This window comes from Pseudorasbora parva, chromosome 14, assembly GCF_024679245.1.
Source record: "Pseudorasbora parva isolate DD20220531a chromosome 14, ASM2467924v1, whole genome shotgun sequence".
Lineage (NCBI taxonomy): Eukaryota > Metazoa > Chordata > Actinopteri > Cypriniformes > Gobionidae > Pseudorasbora > Pseudorasbora parva.
Window position 1 is genome coordinate 13,297,264 of NC_090185.1, and position 16,269 is coordinate 13,313,532.

The window sequence follows — 16,269 nt, forward strand, 5'->3', positions numbered from 1 at the left end:
TACTGAATTTTTAATTAAGCTGATGACGGAACATGACGGATTTATACAGTCTGCAAGCCACCGTTAATGTATGGGCGTGAACTAGTGTGCAACACGTGGTGACGTATCTGTTCAACCAATGAGAATTTCGAGGAGCCCTTGGTCCTTCAGGAAATCCACTTAGTTTGCCTAAATAAAAGTAAAGGTTGCATCCAATTGTAACTCTGCAGCAAAAAAGCTGGTAATATAGGACACTTTCTACACAAAACATCTATAATTATGAATAATCATTAGCTAGGCCTATAATAAAAAGTAATGATCAAAAACCTGTGTATTGTTTTTTTTAATTAAATTGTGTGTACAACAGTTCTAGCTTTCAAAAAATAAAGCTGCTTAGTAGGCTATTGTGAGATAATCAGCTGATGATTGGAAATCTGAAAACAATGCACATTTTTCATCAATCAACCCCACACATGCAATATTGAATGAAGGATAAAAACTTTTTCTATGATTTACATTGAAAATTTAGTAAATTCAAATAAACAAAACAAGTAAAAAAAAAAAAAAACTGAGATAGATCTGAATAACTGCATTTGCTACATTTAAAAATACTAGAATAACAATGTAGTAGAAAAAATTGGGGGAAAACATTTAAAAACAAATATTAATGAATGAAATTACCTTTTATCGTATATATATTTTATTGTACACTCCACCGTTTATAGAAATGGGGCTTATTCAACTTCTTTCCTACATTTAGATATGTGGGCAAATGCATTTTTGCATGCATTGTTTTAGTTTGGCAGGGTCACCGCTAGCTTAGCATAATGAATGGAATCCTATGTTTGCAGCAAGCATGACCCGAGTAAAAGTGATCCAAAAAAAACAAATCTAGAAATCTAGACGCACCCTAGCGGCAGCAAATCTAATCTGCCGTGAGTGTTGTCTAGCAACTCTCAATACACTTCTGAGCTGTAAAAGCCAAACTCTGGTCGGGCCAATCACATCGTATATAGAGTCGGTGCTTAACATAATGACGGCAGAGTTGCGTTTGTGTGCTTCTAGTAAACACAGAAACTGGCGAACGGCGGTCTTTCGAATCAGCTTTGACCGCGACTCTGGAAGACTTTGAGTTAAGCTTTTCTCTGAGAAAAGAACAAAGAACGGCACTGAAGTCATTCTTTAAAAGAAATGCTCTGGTTGGTTGTAGCGCTATCCTATCGCGTGCAGAGGGAGTTTGAAAGACAACCGTTTATCCCGCCCCTCGGATTGAGTCCTGTCTATGGTGAGTTTCCAGACCAAACATCCGAGACACCCCTTGCTGCAGCCTGTAGCACGATGACGTTGCTGGATCAGATCCAATACGTACTGGATGGTGGATCGTTATGGCGACGTCATTCATACAGATCTCTGGGTTAACTTATAATGAGTATGCGCTAGTCTTAATGTATGATCATTATTGAATATAGATGATGTTCTAAACTGTGTAGTTGTAGAACTGATAAAAAGTATTAAGTAATTATTGATTAATAAATCATCTTTTCATAAATGTGATGCTTAAATTATCCTAGTTTCGCTGTACATGCATGCAAAACAGTTCATTTTTTATATATTCTGATCATACTTGCTGTTGAGTGGAAGGAAAAATGACTCAAGTAATTGTCTCTGTAATTTTAATCCTCAAGGTACAATGCAACACGATCTGTAAAGAACTTTAAAATACAGTAGCCTACACATTCAAGGGAAAATGCTAAACGTGTGTCCTGATGGCGTGAGCATGTTATTAATCATTATTTTTGCGCGAGCGGTTTGAGTATTTATCTATCCAGCAAAACTCTCCTGTGCATTCAATGATGTCCCCAAAACTCTACTGCGCATGCGTATATGACGTCATCGAATTGTGAATGAAACCACCGCGCATGCGCGTCCAGTACGCGTTGGATCTGATCCAACACGTCATCGTGCTACAGGCTACAGCGAGGACTTCTAGCAAAAATCTAGCACTCGGAAAGCGTTCCACCCATAGGGGCGGCCATTGCTAACCAAACCATCACCTGCTGTTAGCACCCCATTGACTCCCATTCATTTTTGAGTCACTTTGACAGTGAATAACTTTACATCTGAGGCGTTTAAAGACTCCATTTGTCCATTGTTTATTTCTAAAGAAACACGACAATGCATAAAAGGCTCCGTTACCTTGTATCTTACACTATCGCCCCGCAGAAGCTGTTTTTTAAAAAAAATAGGCCAACGATTGCGTCATAACCAATGCGACTCTGTCGCACAGTTGAGAAATTACCGTATAGACCTGAGGAGACGCTCGCAGGCAATCTTTTACTGTCTATGAGACAGTCGGGGGGACGTGGAGACATAAAGTCTGATAAAGTCAAGGGGGAAGAATGGGGAGAAGCCCATAGTGAGCCAAAAGCAACGGGAGAAAACATTTAAAGGTGTACTTCAGCGCTGGGAAGATGAATCTGTATTTAAACTGGGTCATTAATGTAGTAGAAATGTGAAATTATTTTTTAATTTGGTGCTTTCTAGACTGAGAAAAGACAGAAAATGTATTTTTGTCTCATGGGGATGAAAGACTACAATTCCCAGAATGCTTCGCTGCCCTGTGAGGCCATTCACAAAGCCACCTACTGGATTACAGAGACTGAGTTCCTACAATTAAATACTGAACATAACGATCGAGTTGCCGCGTGAGTTTCATAGCAGACTCAGATTACATTTAACGTCATAAATGAGTTGATGAGCTCTGATGAGAACTGAGGTAATCGCGACCACATTCGCGGCATACATTCACAACGCGTTTTCAGTTCATGCCTTTGGAAGCTTAACTTTCATAGAAATTAATTTGAGAAGTTAAAACCAAGCCTGCAGTCTCCCTCTCATTTACTGAAGCTTTTGCGCCTCGATCGCCCCCCGGTGACCGGTTCCAGTATAGCCGCCCCTCTGTGTTTTCTAATGGACGCGAGACAAACTAAACACTAAAATTACACTTCAAATATTTTTTCCCCAAAGTTAGTTTATGTCGTTGAAGGCAGTTATCATCGGGATGATTTCATTTCAGGTGTTCGTTTTTAAAATAAGTTTAGTTTGAGTTAGTTATTTGATGCTTTAAAAACGGGGGGTGGGACGTCATGATTGACAGCTGAGACTGACGGCTTCTCTGAGTGAAGTTGTCACTGAGGCACTAACAGACTTTTTTCGGAATTTTTGGGAGCAGATTGGAGCTTTAGCTTTAATTTCTACATTTCTATAACTGTTTATTTCACACCAACATAATTAATTGTTCTGCATCTGCGAGAGTGTGGGCGGGCTTTTGATATCGCAGCTGTACTTCCTGCTCTACTTCCTGCGCTCTACTGCGCAACTCCGGTCCCGAAATCGCTACTGCGCAGACTCGGTCCCAAGATGTCCGCGCCGTGCACCCCCGCCTGAAAGCTTCAAATATGGCAAGCGGAAACGGATGATGTCGAGTCGTCCATATTTTTTTACGGTCTATGGTTAAAACACTTACATTGCTTAGCATCCGTTTAAATTAATGCCTGTAGCTGAGCTGTGCTGTAAGTGTGATCTCCATTCCCCATGCACGAGTTGAAAACATGAGGAAATGGCTCCCTCTGCTGGCTGTAATCTTTAGCCTCTGGGCAATCATTCCTCTCGTGACGCAAATATCGTCAATTTGTGTCACGAGAGGAATCGATCATTTGAATATACTCCAGGGTTTCTACTGATACAAAGCCATATGTTAATCGCTGAAGTAACCCTTTAAACAACAAATTCAGATTTTACTTTCCACAACTAGAAGACCTACAACTGTCAGAGAGGTTGCTCACATCACATCTACGTCGTCAAGCTCAGTCTGAGCCTGCGCAGTTTGCTCAGCCATCAGGAAGTGAGTGCCTCTGATTGGCCTCATTTTTCCGCCATTGAAGTCAATGGGAACGCTCTTTCCATTTTTTTTACTGTCTATGCATGCTACAGGCTGCAGCGAGGACTTCTTGAAACATCTTGATGTGGGTCTGTCTTGTCAGGCTAGTTCCTGACCTGGCCAGTAGGAGGATATACAGCGAAATAACAATTAAATCTAGGCTTAAACTCGAACAATAAGTTATATTGGCCATAGATGTTGACTAATTGCATGTTTTTTGTACATTTAAATGTAGACATTGCAATCCCTTTTATACCGTACGACCATGCAAGGTTCCTCTTTGACTCTTCAATTAAGCTGCTTTAATGTATTCAGTGGAAACAAGATGTTTCTTGTATGAGATTTTATTAAAATATTTATTATTATTCAACTGTATTAATTTAACAGTAAAGCTGTTGTATAGGGAAGTAAGGCCAATAGATTCATATTAGCAGATGAAGAAGACACCCTTCATACACACTAAATATACAAACTCACACATCCTGTGGAAATTCACACATTTTGTTATCATGTGTGTGCTGGTGAGGTATTTGCAGTTCTTCATTTACTTCTAATTTGACACTCTTTTCATCTCTCTGGGTTCTAATAGGCCAATAATCAGACCTGTAATCATGTTTAGAGACGTTTTAAAGAAAATATACTATATACACTGAATACATCATTTCAGTTCTCTGTTCTCTGATAATGTTTGCAGATGCTCTCAGTTCTTGTGTTTTATTTTCAGCATATTCTCTTCTCTGGGGTTACAGACCCTATCTCGAGAATAATAGAGAACCTGTCCCTCATTCTCAAATATTACAAACGATTCTCAATGGATTAAAGAACCAACTTGACTCAAGTTTACTTTAATTCTGTTTGTTTGGTTATTTCTCTTCTTGTTTCGACTGAACTTTAGTTTGTCACTTTGAGTTCCAGTAGACCACATCCTGACAGTATCTGTCTCAGCGTACACAAACAGACCCTTATAGGGCATATTGCAGGTTAGAGACTCCAGTGAGTCAATGTATAGAAAAATAATGATGACATGATATCTAAAAATGACAAAACCCAAAGTGACATGACGGGAGGGAGTGCGGTGAATTTCAACAATAGGAAAACAATGGTGACGTAATATGACACGATGTTAAAAAAATAGTTTTGCCTAGCAATCACTGAATTGTAGGTACAATTATTCAACTTACACAACCTAAAGTAGCAATTTCTCTCGTTTAATTTAATGCTTTGTATTTATGCAAACCCACAATGCTAAAACAATTAGTTTTAGCATGTTAGTATTCATAATAAGTTATGGCTGTTATGGGTGGAGATATTTGTAACTGTTTATAACTGTTTAAAAATGTTACAACCAACCCCTATGATGATTCTAATCCTTTGTTGTGGCAAAGTCATGAGTTTTTTTTTTTTTTGCATATTGTAGGATTTATTCAGTAAATGTGTTTCCATCATAGTTTATGTGCATGTCATTTTGCTAGATTATCTGCCTCATCTGAACTCATAAGTTTTTTTGTGCACATTATTAGATTTTATGCACATCTTGATGTTTCCACCCAGCATTTTTTTATGCAATATATAAAAATTCACATACAATTAAAGTTGCAAGCAGGGATGACGGGCCCAAGCCGGTGGCACCCCCACCCCTGTGGCTTCAGGGCAACTGTACACAACAGGCAATATGCATTTAAACAGGAGAATATTTGAAAATCACTCAAATATGCCACATTGACGATAGCAGAGCCGGTGCCACTATGACCGCAAGCCACACCCATGATGTCATTTAAATATAGAAGATATTTTTTAATGTCATAGGATATAATAGGTCACTTTCAAATATGTGCAAAGTTATCTTTTGCAGCTCAAAATTATGTAAGTCCAGAAGGCCAGTATTTAATTCAAGGTCTTTTTATATTTGATTAACACAATTATTAAACGAATTATATTAAAATATACAAATTAAGTTGAATTCACTGCATTAACTGCAGTTGGTGCTGCTATGACAACAAACCACAACAGTCACATCTATGAGAACAATTCAATTTAATTAATTAATTAATTAATTTAATGTCAGATGATGTCACGTCAATTTAAAATGAAGAATACCATGGTGATATTGTATTATCCTAACACTTCTCTTTATGTGTTTTTGACCTACCTCAGCTTACTTACTGTTTGTTCACCAATCTTATTCAATTAACCATGCTTCCATGCTTTAAAAAATGTTAATTACAAAATTAACAACTGGAGCCAAATCACAGAAATTGCAGCGATGATTTTAATATTAGTGTCAGGTAAGAATAAGATGAGTGTCAAAATATTATGGAAAATAAAATGTACTTATAAACTAGACTGTGTACACCCAGCCTGATCTGCAGAGTATTATATTTCGCCCTGCAGCTTAGTCTGGAATAGCCTGACAAGCCAGACCCACATCAAGATGTTTGGTCTGGAAACTCACCATAGACAGGGCTCAATCCGAGGGGCGGGATAAACAGTTGTCTTTCAAACTCCCTCTGCACGCGATAGGATAGCGCTACAACCAACCAGAGCAACGAAGGTGACACAGAGCTCGTTGACAGATTAAACTTTCGCCGTATCCAGTCGGCAAAACTCCGAACACATCTTCCCTTTTTAAGAATGACTTCAGTGCCGTTCTTTGTTCTTTTCTCAGAGAAAAGCTTAACTCCAAGTCTTCCAGAGTCGCGGTCAAAGCTGATTCGAAAGACTGCCGTTCGCCAGTTTCTGTGTTTACTAGAAGCACGCAAACGCAACTCGGCCGTCGTCATTATGGCCCTGCCCACCGACTCTATACACAATGTGATTGGCCCGTCCAGATTGTGAGGAATACAGCTCAGAAGGGTATTGAGAGTTCCTAGACGACACTCGCGGGCAGATTAAATTTGCTGCCTCTAGGGTGCGTCTAGATTTCTAGGCTAAGTCTGAAAACTTGTGTGTTCATTTCTACTGCTTCTGTTACATTTTTGCGGGAACCAATCACAGACTGGCTTATCCACCTGACACACTATTGGTGGGTTTAACATGATGACAGATAGAGAAGCAATGGGTTGTTACTCATTGATCACGCCTCTTTTGGTCTGATTGGTTGAAGGACTATCCAATCGTGTACAGTCATTTGAATAATGCTCGTTGATCATGCCTCTTGTGCAGTAGAAAATACAGAGCAGACTCCCCAGTCCAATGTTCAATCTTAAATTGAGTTTCAATGAGATCAATTTGATTTATATCAGAAAATAATTACATATGTGTCAAGTGATCTTTTCAAACACAGCACATGACCTTCTGTAAAGCCAGAACACACACACACACACACACACACACACACACACACACACACACACACACACACACACACACACACACACACACACACACACACACGCAATTTCAAGCATGCTATGTTTTAAAAACACCCAAAAGGAAAATTAATTAAACTTTGACACTTTACCATGGCAACAATATATAAAATATCAGGAGTCAATTATTATGTCTATGTCTGTCATGTTTTCACATTATATGATGAAGTTTGAAATAAATTGGGTGAAAATAGAACAGTGATTCAAAACATTTTCAAAAAGTGACACATCCTGCTGCCAGTTGGTGGCGCTATAACTTTGACTGAATATTGGAATGTAGATGTCTTCAGGCCAGGACTCTTGTCAAACATGTGAAGTTTGAGGCAGATCGGACATTGTATGCCTGAGTTACAACAACTTCCTGTGTCAAAGCGAAACAGTAAAATTTGTGAGGCCACCACGGACACACCCTTCAGGGAAAACTCAAGATCTTCACAATTTAACACCACAAAGGCCTTTAGATTAGGCTGTGCAAATATGATGTTGATATGATTCAATCTCTAGGAGGAGTTTGTTAAAGTACAACGTCTGGCAATGGCAAAAACTGCACCAATTTACCAAAGAAAATTCAAAATATCTCACTTCCTGTTGGTTCTTCTGATGTAGGTATTTGGGTGTTGAATGCGTCTACCGAATTTTCATACATCATACAGATGTATATTTTCACCACTTCTTATGCGTGTGCAAAGTTTCATGAGTTTGCATGCGTGTTTAGGCTCAAAAATGTTATTAATTTGTGAGAAGAAGAATGATGGACTGAGCAATTACAATAAGCCCTAAATATCTGACTTCCCTCAAGGGCAAAGGCCCTCAAGCCCTAAATATCTGACTTCCTGTTGGTCGGTGCTAATGACTGTAAATTAGAAAGTTGTCCGGCTCAAAGAGAACAATATATTATATATACAGAGTTTGGTGACTGAAGATAAAACTAACCCCCCCCACTTTTGACAAAAGATGGCGCTACTGAGCTCCTCCACCATGCCTGTTTTCAAGTCTTTGCCCATATCTACTGGACAGCATATCTGATGTGTGTGTTGAGTTTCATGTAATTTGAAGCATTTTAAGAGTCTCAAATCATCGAAAAAGAATGGTATAGTTTGATGTGTTGCCATGGCAACAATATTTACAATATTAAGAAGTGCTTACCAGCTTTATATCTGCTAAACAGAGTAAACACAGAACACAACACAACAGGGTAAACACAGAACACACACAAAACAGTAATAGTAACAGCAATAAAACAAAAATAAGCAGAACTGACAGATAATAGTAGAAGTATTTAAATGGTAATAGCATGTAAACAACAACAACAACAAAAAACAACAACAGTAATAGTAACAGCAATAAAACAAAAATAAGCAGAATTGACAAACAATAGTTGAAGTATTTAAAGGTGAACTATGTAGTATTTTTGCAGTAAAATATCAAAAAAACACTAGGCCAGTGTTATATATTTCAGAAATCCAGTGTTCGGCATTTTCCGTACGTGAGTATTTGTTGTAGCTGGCCATAAAAAAAAATAATAATAAAAAAAAAACATGTTGTGTACTGTGCTAATTAATTGAGATTTCTTACAGCTCTTACAGGTTGTTGGCCTTGTTTGTTTCGTTGCTTCTATTGCTCTACCCTTTTTTGTAAGTCATTTTGGATAAAAGCGTCTGCTAAATGATTAAATGTAAATGTAAATATATTTTGTTCAGTTGAGTACTTACAATATCTCAGATGTTTCCAACTATTTGTAATTTGTGAGAAAATTGCTAAGGACCGGGACGTTTCAGCATAGAGTCTGAGCGAGTCGCCTGTCAGTCGCGTCATATCTGCGTTACCCTCCGTTTTATTCTGCAGAAGCGTTTTTCTCTTAGCAGTGTGAACAAGTGTCACAGCAGCGCCGGGCGAACGCACAGAGTAACGTCATAACATAATTTTAAACACACTTAAATGTATCTGATCTGATGAACAGAGCTGCTTTACCTGACCGGAAAAAGCGGAAGTGCGCGCCCGACGACTGTGTCCCGTCATAATAAAAGTCCCGGTGCTTGCGAGCCGTGTGTTTGTGTAACAATCGCTCCAGCGGCCGTGCTCAGGTCCACAACACTCGGTCCTGCTCTGTTTTACACTACAGTAACGTAAGAACCATATCCATGAACGTGATTTCTGCCCGAGTCCTATTTTCCACCGGCTGTGAGGTGAAGACCACATGTCCCAAGATACTGCGCTCACACTTGGCGTCATCAAACTACGCCTTTGTTTAGAATAGGCGCCCTCCAGTGGACGGAAAGTTGCATAGTGCACCTTTAAATAGTAGTAGCATGTTTATTAATAATGATGATCATTTTTAATAAGTGTCAATATTTATATATAACAATAATGATACTAAAGATGGTGATCAATTGTGCTGACGGCAATAGTAATATCAATAATAGATAATATTAATAATAATGATAATAATAACAGTAGTGGTACAAAAAAAAAAAAATTGGGTGATGAATCAAGATGAGTGTGCTGTCTGATTTGTAATAGTTGAATAAGGTCTGATCTGGGGTGTTGTGGTTCTGATATACAGTTGTAAAGAGGTGAAGAATGTTCTAGGGAAATGTAGTCTATGAGCAAGTTTTTCCAATGTGTTATGTGAATAATGTTTCGGGATTTCCAGTTCAGAAAGATAGTTTTCTTGGCAATGGCTAAGGCTACAAGAGGCATCCGTTTGTTTGTTATTTCCTGATTGAGAGTTGATAGATCACGTAGACAGAGTAGGGGAGATAATGGGATGTGGCAGCCCAGGAGGCGGGATAGGGATTCAGTGACTTCTTTTCAAAAGGGTTTAATGGGTGGGCAGTGCCATGTGGGATGGATATAGGTGTCCGGACAGTTTTGTGAGCAGGATGAGCAAATTTCTGATGTGAATCCCATTTTAGCTAACCTTTCCCCAGTGTAGTGTGTTCTATGAAGAGTTTTGTATTGTATGAGCTGAAGGTTGGCATTTTTAGTCATGGAATAAATATACTAATTATATATATACTAAATAATATATTCTAGTTATACGAAGTTTGAAGTCAATCGGTTAAAAATAAGATGGTGATTTCAAAGCCTTTTGAAAGTGACACACTTCCTGCTGCCAGTTGTTCTCATAGATGTGACTGTTGTGGTTTGTTGTCATAGCAGCGCCAACTGCAGTTAATGTGGTTTCAATTTCATTTGTAAGGCACTGACAATATAGTTTTATATAATTAGTTTAATAATTGTGTTAATCAAATATAAACCAGCAGCCATATCACCCTGTAACCCAAGACTGGTTTCCCACTGAAGCTAAGCAGGGCTGAGCCTGGTCAGTACCTGGATGGGAGACCATCTGGGAAAACCAGGTAGCTGCTGGTAGAGGTGTTAGTGAGGCCAGCAGGGGGCGCTCACCCTGTGGTCTGTGTGGGTCCTAACACCCCAGTATAGTGATGGAGACACTATACTGACAAAGAGCACCGTCCTTCGGATGAGACGTGAAACCGAAGTCCTGACTCTCTGTGGTCATTAAAAATCCCTGGATGTCCTTCGATAAAGAGTAGGGGTGTAACCCCGGCATCCTGGAAAAATTTTGCCCATTGGCCCCTCTGTCCATCATGACCTCCTAATAATCCCCCTCTCCTGATTGGCTTAATCACTCGGTCTCCTCTCCACCAATCAGCTGGTGTGCGTTCTGGCGCAATATGGCTGCCGTCCCATCATCCAGGTGGATGTTGCACATTGGTGGTGGTTGAGGTTCCCCCTTCAATGTAAAGCGCTTTGAGTGCCTTGAAAAGCGCTATATAAATTGAACAAATTATTATTAATTATTATAAAAAGACCTTGAATTAAATACTGGCCTTCTGGACTTACGCAATTTTGAGCTGCAAAAGATAACTTTGCACATATTTGAAAGTGACCTATTATATCCTATGACATAAAAAATTTCTTCTATATTTAAATAACATCATGGGTGTGGCTTGCGGTCATAGTGGCACCGGCTTGGTCCCATCATCGCTGCTTGCAGCTTAATTCTCTTTGTTCTTTAATGATGTTTATGTAAAAATTGGATAGTGTGGATAGCCTAGAAATCTAGACGCACCCTAGCGTCAGCAAATCTAATCTGCCATGAGTGTCGTCTAGCAACTCTCAATACCCTTCTGAGCTGTAAACGCCAAACTCGCCGGGCCAATCACGTCGTGTATAGAGTCGGCGGGCGGGGCCATAATGACAGCAGAGCTGCGCTTGCGTGTGTCACAGGCCGGAGCGGACCGCCACTTTAGCGCGAGTCCCGCTCCTCCCTTAGTTTCCACCCCGAGGAGGTCCCAGAAACACCCCAATGACCAGACGGACGAGTACGAGGGTAAGTTAAGAACCAATATTTATTTATCTTTAAAAAAGATTTATGAAGAGGGGAAGGGGGAGGGGATACTAAAAAGGGAAACACCAGTCCTCCAGGACTGGGGCCTTGGTTTCTCGAGTCGCTCCTGGTTTTCGACAGATCTTCCCAGCTCTCTCTCTCTCGTCGTCGTTCACGCCTAGGTTTACAGGTGAGTGTACAGGTGGTACACTGGGCTCTTAGCTTTGGGCATGCAGGTGAGTATACAGGACCATACACTGGGCTCTTAGCTTTGGACGTGCAGGTGAGTATACAGGACAGTACACTGGGCTCTTAGCTCTGGGCATACAGGTGAGTATACAGGCGGTACACTGGGCTCTTAGCTCTGGGCATACAGGTGAGTATACAGGACCATACACTGGGCTCTTAGCTTTGGACGTGCAGGTGAGTATACAGGACAGTACACTGGGCTCTTAGCTCTGGGCATACAGGTGAGTATACAGGCGGTACACTGGGCTCTTAGCTCTGGGCATACAGGTGAGTATACAGGCGGTACACTGGGCTCTTAGCTCTGGGCATACAGGTGAGTATACAGGACCATACACTGGGCTCTTAGCTTTGGACGTGCAGGTGAGTATACAGGACAGTACACTGGGCTCTTAGCTCTGGGCATACAGGTGAGTATACAGGCGGTACACTGGGCTCTTAGCTCTGGGCATACAGGTGAGTATACAGGCGGTACACTGGGCTCTTAGCTCTGGGCATACAGGTGAGTATACAGGCGGTACACTGGGCTCTTAGCTCTGGGCATACAGGTGAGTATACAGGCGGTACACTGGGCTCTTAGCTCTGGGCATACAGGTGAGTATACAGGCGGTACACTGGGCTCTTAGCTCTGGGCGTACAGGTGAGTATACAGGCGGTACACTGGGCTCTTAGCTCTGGGCATACAGGTGAGTATACAGGCGGTACACTGGGCTCTTAGCTCTGGGCATACAGGTGAGTATACAGGCGGTACACTGGGCTCTTAGCTCTGGGCATACAGGTGAGTATACAGGCGGTACACTGGGCTCTTAGCTTTGGGCATACGGGTGAGTATACAGAACAGTACACTGGGCTCTTTGTTTCAACTCACAGATCCGTAGTCAGGCAGAAGTCGGCCTTAGTGCTTCCTCTGATACAGGGCTTTCTCTTCGACCTAGAGAGGGATCGCTGACAACGTTTGATAATTCTTCGGTGGACACACATCAAAGGAAAGACTCACCCACTGCACTCCACACACACTCACGGTGAATTAGGGTCAGGATCACCACATTGGGCCGGGAGACAAGTCCTGGGTAGTAGAACGGATCAGTGCAAAAGATGACCATATGAAAACGTCAAGACCACGATCTTTCCACACGCTCCTTCCTCTTTTCAATACATTCCCAATGCCTTCTTAATGTAAACAATTTCTCCAAGGCAGTAACAATACATATCAACACAGTGGTTTCAACCATGAATGCTTCCAACACTTAGCTCATGTTTTCTTCAGCCCAATACTTCATTCTCGCTTCGCCCGGTCTGTATCATCCGCCTCGGGACGTCCCTCTGATCCACCGGTCGCTCCGTCTCACCCACCGCGATCGCCCAAATCAACTGCGCTCACCCTGCAGCGTTGGCCCGAATCAACTTCACCCCCCCCGCCCCCGTTTGCCGGGATCACTCCACCCTTTGCAGGGATCAACTCCCTCCTTGCCCGAATCAACTCTCCTTCCCCTGTTCTCCCAGTACCTTCTTTATATGCCTCCTTTGCTCTAATTTGCCCAACCATCGATCGCCACATCCATGCACACACCTGCTCCCAATAACACACTCTTTTCGCTGCCCGGAGTTACCGGAACTGATCGTGTGTTCCATGGACAATGGTCCGGGCGGACAATTTCCGCCATTTTAGGTTCCGCCATTTTAAGTTCCGCCATTTTAAGCCACTCCGTGACACGTGCTTCTAGTAAACACAGAAACTGGCGAACGGCGGTCTTTCGAATCAGCTTTGACCGCGACTCTGGAAGACTTGGAGTTAAGCTTTTCTCTGAGAAAAGAACAAAGAACGGCACTGAAGTCATTCTTAAAAAGGGAAGATGTGTTTGGAGTTTTGCCGACCGGATACGGTGAATGTTTAATCTATCAACGAGCTCTGCTTCACCTTCGTTGCTCTGGTTGGTTGTAGTGCTATCCTATCGTGTGCAGAGGGAGTTTGAAAGACAACCGTTTATCCCGCCCTTCGGATTGAGTCCTGTCTATGGTAAGTTTCCAGACCAAACATCTTGATGTAGGTCTGGCTTGTCAGGCTATGGTTTGGGTGTTATTTCAGTAAATGGCCTCTCAGTGTTACATCAGTCCTCAGCTTACACAATAGAGTGAAAAAAATATATAGATGTAGTGTCCGTGACATAGGATTCTGAAGAGCAGTTCTTGAGCGTGAAGTTGTTGCCATCTTGGCAGTGCGTCATCACACGTCACACCTAGAAAACAGAAAATGGTGAGGTGAAAATGACTAACAGACAGCGGATACATGGCTATCCACATGTCAATCAAAGTGACAACGCCCTAGCTTAATTATGCAGAACTTTAAGGCTTTATTTAATGTAAACGAATGAGTTTGACATTCACCCCCCTCACAGTTGTTATGAAGGGCAAAATAGCTGTATAGACCCAAAAAACAAAACAAAACAAAAAACAATTTGTACCAGCTGTAAACTTTTTTTTTTCCTGCTGTAAAATTGGATATTTTAACTTGGGGCTCAATTACATTTTGCTCCATTCTGAAGCCTGTCGATGAATTGCAGTTTAAGTCACTTCCGTTTTGGCTTAAACAGAAACTGGAGGCTTGCTGCAGTTACAACTCATCCCAGTAGTGGGGTAGATTGTAACAACGGAACTCTTTGTATTTGACATTAACTCACATAATATGTGATTGTGTAATAGGCCTACATGTCCAATTTAGTTATGTAGTAGACAAATGTGGCTACTATCAAACTTTGAGACATCTTGCATAAACAACCACTGTTACTGATGCTTAAACAAAAAGTGTTTCAACCATCCCCGGTCACGATAGTTCAATAGCCAATTTCATAAAAGAGACCAATTTTATAGAAGAGACACCACAGTATGATTCAAATATGACAGATTTTATTTATTGTGAACCTAACATTGCATAAACTTGCTAGTATTAGTAATATACAATTTTAGTGCATGTTAAACATAATAGTAATTGTGTGTGTGTGCATGTTTTGTGACACATGAGGACACAAATGTGTATAATGACCATGATGACATGGGTATAGGTATTATAAGGAGAGGGTGAAATATGAGGACACTGGCCATGTCCCTACTTTTCAAAATGCTTAGGACTATAAATAATACAGGATGATTTTTTTTTTAGAAAGTAAAAATGCATAATGGTTCCTGTGATGGGTAGGTTTAGAGGCAGGGGTAGTGTAAGGGGATAGAAAATACGGTTTTTACAGTATAAAAATCAATACGCCCTGGGAATGTCCCCATATGTCACAAAACAAACTTGTGTGTGTGTGTGTGGGCTAGGTTGGATTGACTTCGTTTACTTCTGTTGTAAAGACAATAAAAACAGACTAGCTAACAGGCTGCCATGAACGTGAGATGTATAACCAATCGGAGGAGAGCCCTTCTAGCCAATCATAGACAAAAAAGTCGGTACCTTCCCCTACCATCCTGGGGAAAAAAATGTCGCCCCAGCCCCCGCCCCAGCCCCAGAAAAATGTCGCAATAGATATATATCTATTTCACTGGATAGATATATATATCCAGTGAAAGGATGCTCCCAACTTTGTGGAAAGAGTTTGGGGATATATATATATATATATGTATATATATATGGTATATGGCCCCTTATTATACGCTTTTATAATAAGAATATCACTATTATAATTAAAAAAAAAGAAAAGAAGAAGAAAAAAAAAATATATATATGTATGTATGTATGTATGTATGTATGTATGTATATATATATATATATATATATATATATATATATATATATATATATATATATATATATATATATATATATATATATATATATATATATATATATATGCGTATATATATATAATTTTTTTTTTTTTTTTTATTAAACAAAAAACATGCAAACTAATCTTTTGTTAATGAGACAAAAGATTGGTTGTCATAAAATCGTTATTGGTGTCAATAAACCTATATAATTGAACAGCTTGATTGTGGTCTCAGCCTTGATAACGTGCACGTAAGTTAGCCGTGATACACAAGCTGCACGATTCAGTCGTTTATCGAAACGAAAAGCTGCAATTTCAGCATGTTAAAGCATCCAGATTTGTAGCCATGTTAATAATGTTTGTAAGAAACCAAACCATTTGTAAATCCGTCAAGATTTCAGCAAGATAAAAGTATTTATGTTCATACAGATCACTCATCTTACATCAGGTTCCACAGAGCCCAACAGAAAGCCTGCCTGTGACAAGATGGCCGCCGGTGATGACGATGGTGACTCCATCGTAAGATATCTAGCCCTTATTATGGATATCTATGACGTAGATGTGCTGATGACGTACCATGATGTGCTGGAGCGTGATCCAGCGTCGCCGCCATATTGGTTG

General features: G+C 40.4%; 1 pseudogene; it reads left to right on the forward strand.

The window, feature by feature from the left end:
- The first annotated feature begins 10,545 nt into the window (after window positions 1–10,545).
- LOC137040819 (5S ribosomal RNA) lies at window positions 10,546–10,662 on the forward strand (annotated as a pseudogene).
- Window positions 10,663–16,269: the final 5,607 nt, after the last annotated feature.